The 7,302-nt window shown below is 39.2% G+C and overlaps 1 non-coding gene and 1 pseudogene across 1 annotated transcript; one reads left to right on the top strand and one right to left on the bottom strand.

Moving 5' to 3' along the window:
* Nucleotides 1-407: 407 nt before the first annotated feature.
* LOC113873922 lies at nt 408-514 on the bottom strand. The gene has a single exon (XR_003505988.1). It is a non-coding gene; the product is annotated as a small nucleolar RNA R71 (small nucleolar RNA).
* Nucleotides 515-4,240: 3,726 nt separating this feature from the next.
* LOC113873885 lies at nt 4,241-6,367 on the top strand (annotated as a pseudogene).
* The last annotated feature ends 935 nt before the right edge of the window (nt 6,368-7,302 follow it).

Below are 7,302 nucleotides of genomic sequence, written 5' to 3' on the forward strand. Positions count from 1 at the left end.
GACAACCAAATCCAGCAATAGAAATGGCAAAACAGAACAGATTTAGAACATTAGGGGATTATGCTATTCCTAACATGCAAGGTTTTAACTCTTCTATAATTAGGCCAACTATTCAAGTCAACCATTTTGAGATTAAACCTGCCCTATTACATTTAGTCCAACAGGACCAGTTTGCTGGAGGAAATTCTGATGATCCTAACCTGCATATTTCAAATTTTCTGCAGCTATGTGACACCATAAGAATGAATGGAGTTAGTGAAAAAGCTATCAAATTAAGACTATTTCCTTTTTCCTTGAGAGATAGAGAAAAATGTTGGTTACAAGCTCAACCACAAGGAAGCATCACAACCTGGACAGAACTTGTGAATAAGTTTTTAACTAAGTACTTCCCTCCATCTAAAGCTGTTAAGTTGAGAGGAGAAATTACATCCTTTGTGAAGCAAGAAGGAGAATCATTGTATGAAGCATGGGAAAGATACAAAGAACTGCTTAGAAGGTGTCCACATCATTGTATTCCAGATTGGATGCAATTAGAGACTTTTTATAATGGGATGAATGCAGTAACAAGAACAATGGTTGATGCTGCTGCTGGAGGTTCATTAAATACAAAGTCCTTGGAAGAAGCTCAGAGGATTATTGACATGATGGCATCTTCAATGTATCAGAATTCAAACTCAAGGAATCAAGGAAGAAACTCTGGTCATGAAGCTAAAGTTCTGGAAACTTTTCTTGCACAAAATCAGCTACAAAATCAAATGTTTTCAGAACAATTAGCTGCCTTAACACAACAAATCAACAATCTGCAAACAGGGAGTATGCCTACCAGTCAGCTAAGTTGTGACTTTTGTGGAGGAAATCATGCAAATGGTGCATGTGAGGCATCCACAAGTGAACCACAAGAGCAAGTGAATTATATGAATAATTTTCAGAGACAACAGCTATTATATCCCCCTGGATTTCAATTTTCAAATAATAGAACTCAGCAGTATTCTAATTGGAATAATCAATATTCTGCTGCAAAGAATTCTAATTCAAATTTGCCTTTTTCTAATGCAGGTCCAGCAACACAACAGCATTATTTTCAGAGAAATTCGTCCACTCAACCTCAAGGAAATCAAAAATTTTCCAGACCTATGAATGAGAGGTTGATTGAGATGGAAGAGACTATGCTGCAATTCATGAAGGTGACTCAAACAAGCTTCAAAAACCAGGAAGCTTCCATGAAGAAACTAGAGACACAGATTGGACAATTATCCAGCAGGGATGAAGGAAGATTTCCAAGCAATACAGTAATCAATCCTAAAGAGCAATGTCAAGCCATAACTACAAGGAGTGGAACTGTAGTTGCAAGCCCTAAACCAGCAGAAAAGAAAGTAAATGATGTAGCAGAAAGAAACATTAAACAAGATCTGCAACAAGGAAATTTTAAGCTATTGAAGAAAGACCATTCAGAATAAAAAGAAAAAGTTCCCATGAATTCTGAAAGGAAAACCAAAAAGCAACTCTTTGAGGAAGCTTGTAAGCCAATAGATCCAGAAAAATACAAGAGGCTGCCCTATCCTCAAAGAGTTCAGAATCCTAAACAAGAGGAACAATTTGAAAGGTTTATGAATGTCTTTAAGAAATTACAAATTAACATTCCTTTTGCAGAAGCTTTGGAGCAAATGCCCTCATATGCAAAGTTTATGAAAGAATTACTTTCCAGAAAAAGAAAGCTAGAGCATGATAAAACAGTACCTTTGACAGAGGAGTGCAGTGCCATTCTCAAGAGAAAGCTTCCTCAAAAGCTGAAAGATCCTGGATCATTTAGCATTCCTTGTGAAATAGGAAACTGTACTATGGAAAGAGCATTGTGTGACTTGGGAGCAAGCATAAATTTGATGCCATTGGCTGTTCTGTAGAAACTTGGCATAGAGGAAGTGAAGCCCACCAACATTACACTGCAGCTAGCTGATAGATCATACACTTATCCATATGGAGTTGTTGAAGATTTATTAGTTAAAGTTGACAAGTTCATTTTTCCTGCTGATTTTGTAATTCTGGACATGGAGGTGGATTCTTGATGAATCCACTTTTTATTATATTTTTACTTGCCTTTTTTATGCTTCTTGATAGAAAAAATGGACTTAGATAGTGAAAATAATATAGAAATCACATTTTGAATAAATATCATAGGTTTATTAATTTTTGGTTAATTTGCATTTAATTACATAGATATAGATTGCAATTTTAATTATCTTGATGATTTTGCAGAATGCCCAAGTTAAATTTGAGAAATCTTGGTCCTTGGATGAAAGTTGCCCACAAAGTAGCCACTTTGAGGAGCAAAAGTAGCAACTACAGCAAGCCTGGGCATTAAAGGTCCCAAAGTAGCCAATTTGAGGAGCAAAAGTGGCAACTCCAGAAGCTCCAGGGACGCCAATTTTGAAGCATGATGCGCGTGGTCACTATGGGCTCTCAAAGTGGCTATGCGCATCCAAAGTAGCTACTTTAAAGACCAAAAGTGGCAACTTCAGAAGCTCCAGCACGCTGATTTTGAAGCCTTCCTGCGCGTGGTTACTATAGGCTCTCAAAGTAGCTACGCGCACCAAAGTAGCTACTTTCAGCACAAATAGTAGCAACTCCAGAGAAGCGACATTCCTTCCATTCTGCGCGTGGACACTTTCAAGGCCCAAAGTGGACACTTTCAAAGGCAAAAGTGGACACTTTGGTGACATGTCATCCACTATAAATAGATTTTAGAAATTAGAGTACGGGACTTTTGACACTTTACACATTTTTCCTTTGCCAAATTGGGATAATTGCTTACGACATTGGAGTCTTGGGTGACAGCCAAGGGTCCTCTATAGGTTTTAATTTCCAATTTCTCCTTTGATTTTTGTTAAGTTTACATTAATGATGTTTACGTTCTTGCATTTCTTTCTCTCATTTGTGAAGCCCATCCATATGGAGGGCTAAACTTTCTTGTAATTCCTAGTCAATGCACATGAATCTTGAATTCTTGGGATTAATTGCAATACAAATCTTTCTTTCCTTGAATTTATTAACCCCAATCTCTGAATGAAATGGAATTTGCATGAAGGGAACATTGCTTAATGAACCCTAATTTACTTAACGAAATTCTAATTCAAAATTGCTTAATTTTGATTAATCCTTGAGGTTGCTTAATCTTTGGGATAGAGATTGGAGCCCATTAAGATGCTTAATTTTAATTGGGATGTTAAAGTTAGTCTTCGCTTGTTAGATTAACTTAATTCAAGGGAAAGAAAGGGGATTATTGAATCATTAGAAAGAATAATGATAGAACTCATTGCTTGACTAGGGATTACTCATTTTAATTGATTGAATTTCATTAAATTTACACTTTGCTCTTGATTAAAATCTGGAAATTGACAAACCTCCCCCCAATTTACTTGCTTTAAAATACATGTTTACACTTGTTCGATGTATGTTCCCAACCAAAAATTCCTTGGAGACGACCTAGGATAACACCCTAGTACTGCATTCATTTCTTTGCATATTTGATGAGGATTAACGACAATCTTTTGCATGACGAGTAGTAAAAATCGTTTCATCAAATTGGCGCCGTTGCTGGGGAATTTTTTGGTGCTGAACTTATGTTGAACATGATTGGTGCTCTGTTTTTGTGTTTTGCATGTTAGTACATTTGTTTCATTTTGAGTGTTTGTATTGTGTTGATAGTCATACGAATTTTATGGTCTGTTTCTGCATTATCATTGCATGATTTTCTGCATCATTCCCTTCATTCTAGTGCCGCAATTTTTCAATTACTCACTTTCAATTTTCTGCACTCATTTTACTGCATATTTCTCTGTTTTTCTGCACTTTTTGCTGCATAATTCTGCAGAGAAATTTTAAATTGTTCTTGTCATTTCATTTACTCAATTTGCTTTCAATTTAGTTAGTTGATATCTAGTGCATGACCCGATCAAACCCTGGAGATTTGTATCCATTAGACCAGGAGATTGATAGGACTTTTTATAGGAACCTTAGGACACATAGGGATCACTCTGAACACTCTGAATCATTATCATCACCTACTGCATCTTTGCAATCTGTGACACCAAATTCTATTTACTCTTCTCCATTTTCACTTAACTCTAGTTTTGGAGCAATGACAGGTGACGAGAGGACTCTTAAGGAGCTAGCTGCACCGGATGTCACATACCAGACATTGTGCATCCAATATCCAGATGTAGACGCTCCTTTTGTTTTGAAAACTGGATTAATTCACCTTCTACCTAAATTCCATGGTTTTGCAGGTGAAGACCCTCACAAGCACTTGAAGGAGTTTCATATTGTGTGCTCCACCATGCGACCTCAAGGTGTCCCAGAGGAGCATGTCAAATTGAAGGCCTTCCCTTTCTCATTAATGGACACTGCAAAGGACTGGTTGTACTACCTTCCACCGGGATCAATAACAAGTTGGGACAACCTCAAAAGACTCTTTCTAAAGAAGTTCTTTCCGGCCTCCCGAGCTGCATCCATAAGAAAGGAGATTTGTGGAATTAGGCAGCTAGAAAGAGAAACTCTCTATGAATACTGGGAGAGGTTTAAAAGACTATGTGCAAGTTGCCCCCACCACCAAATTAGCGATCAATTGCTGATCCAGTACTTCTATGAGGGATTACACCCAATGGATAGGAGTATGATCGATGCAGCGAGTGGAGGAGCTTTCGTAGATAAGACCCCTGTGGCAGCCAGGAACTTGATAGAAAACATGGCTGCCAACTCCCAGCAATTTGCAACTAGACAGAATTCTTGTGTTACTAGAGGTGTGCATGAAGTTCAAGCTACAGAACCAAACAAATTGGAGCACAAGATTGATGAGCTAGCCTCCATGGTAAAGCAATTAGCTGCAATGCAAAAGAGTGTTGTCTCTTCAACACCTCCACCACCAGTTCCAGCTACACTTTGTGGAATATGCTCAGCTGCAGATCATTATACAGACAGCTGCCCCACATTGCAGGAGTCAGATACTCCTGAAGGTAACCCCTAAGCCTATGCTGCAAATATTTACACTAACAAATTTCCTTTTCAGCAGCAGCAGCAACAACCAAACTGGGATCTTTCTTCAAACCGGTACAACCCGGGCTGGAGAAATCATCCAAACTTGAGGTGGGGAGGAAATTCCAACCAGCAAAATCAGCAAAGCAACAATTACCAAGCTGGTCAAGGTAGGCCACATCAGCCATGCCAATGGAATGATCAACAACATGGGCAACAACCTCACCAACAGCAGCAAGCATCCTCATCCCAAGCCTCTTCTTGTCAGAAGAATGAGCCATCATTGGAGGAGCTTGTGAAGCAAATGGCCATGAGCAACATTAATTTTCAACAGCGCACAGAGGCCAGTATCAGAACAATTGAGAACCAGATGGGACAGTTGGCTTCCTCTATAAATCAAATTCAGTCCCAAGGTTCAGGCAACCTCCCAGCACAGACAGTCACAAACCCAAAGAATGTCAGTGCAATTACTCTGCGGTCTGGGAAGGTAATGCAAGAGCCTGAAATGCCTAGGGAGAAGGAGATCCCAAGCCCCTTGGTTGATGAAAGGGAGGAAGAAAATGCACCCACCACTCAAGAAGTGGTAGAAGAAGCTGAAAGGGCAATTCCACCACCTTTCCCTCAAAGGGTTATGATTGCCAAACCAAGTAAGAAAGCTGAGGAGAGTGACAAAGAAATCTTGGACACTTTCAGAAAAGTTGAGGTAAACATACCCTTGCTAGAGGCAATTAAACAAATACCCAAGTACGCCAAGTTCTTGAAAGATTTATGTACACATAGAAGGCGTCTGAAGGGTAATGAAAGAATCAACATGGGTAGGAATGTTTCTGCACTTTTTGAGAAACAAAGAACCACAATGCCTGAGAAGTGTAAAGACCCAGGAACATTTACTATTCCATGCATCATTGGTAATAATAGGATAGACAATGCAATGCTAGATCTAGGAGCATCCATTAATGTTATGCCATTGTCTATTTTTTCTTCTCTATCTCTTGGTCCCTTACAGCCCACAGGTGTAGTGATTCAGTTGGCCAATAGAAGCACAACACACCCAGCTGGACTTGTTGAAGATGTGTTGGTGAAGGTGAATGACCTCATATTTCCAGCTGACTTCTACATCCTTGACATGCAAGAAGAAGAGTCACTCAAAAATTCTGCACCTATCATTTTGGGAAGACCGTTCTTGAAGACTGCAAGAACGAAGATTGATGTACATGTCGGTTCACTCACCATGGAATTTGGGGATAACATTGTGCGCTTCAACATATTGGATGCCATGAAACATCCGATTGAAGAACATTCTGTCTTCCATATTGATGTATTTGATGCATTAGTGGATGAGAGCTGGACCGAAATTTTGAGAAACTCTTTTCTTAACTTTTCCCATTGTATAGATGCTTTTGTTTGTGAATCATATGAAAATTCTTTGTATGATACTTATGCTGAAAATTCTGATTATTTGAATGAAAGCTCTGAAATTTTTAATGTTGATGAAATTGATGATTCCATAGGGGTAGAATGTGAAGTATTGGATGTAGCAAATACAGTTGAATCTAACCCCTTTCTTTTGAATGTTGCAGAAATTTTGTCAAATGAAAAGGCTAAATCACTTCCATCTATAGAGCAACCTCCCACATTAGAGTTAAAGCCTCTACCGGAGCATTTGAAATATGTCTATTTGGAACCAAATGAAAAGCTCCCAGTTATCATCTCCACCAAGCTTGATAGTGATCAAGAGGAGAAGTTGCTAGAAGTGATAAAAAAGCACAAAAGAGCCATTGGGTGGACACTTGCTGATATACCAGGAATTAGTCCCTCCATGTGCATGCATAGAATTTTGTTAGAAGAAGATGCTAAATCGGTGAGACAACCTCAAAGGAGGGTGAATCCCATCATCCTAGATGTGGTGAAGAAGGAGGTCACCAAGTTGCTTCAAGCTGGGATCATTTACCCAATCTCTGATAGCACTTGGGTTAGCCCTGTGCAAGTGGTCCCAAAGAAATCTGGACTTACAGTGGTCAGGAATGAGAAGAATGAAATGATACCCACCAGAGTCCAGAACAGCTGGAGGGTCTGCATAGACTACCGGCGGCTGAACCAGGCCACAAGGAAGGACCACTTTCCATTACCTTTCATTGATCAAATGCTTGAAAGATTGGCAGGTAAATCCCACTATTGCTTTCTAGATGGTTACTCTGGTTATTTTCAAATTTGTATTGCCCCTCAAGACCAGGAGAAAACCACATTTACATGTCCCTTTGGCACCTTCGCTTA

The sequence above is a fragment of the Abrus precatorius genome, unplaced genomic scaffold (genome assembly GCF_003935025.1).
Source record: "Abrus precatorius isolate BTA unplaced genomic scaffold, Abrus_2018 Scaffold7, whole genome shotgun sequence".
In the NCBI taxonomy this organism is placed as follows: domain Eukaryota; kingdom Viridiplantae; phylum Streptophyta; class Magnoliopsida; order Fabales; family Fabaceae; genus Abrus; species Abrus precatorius.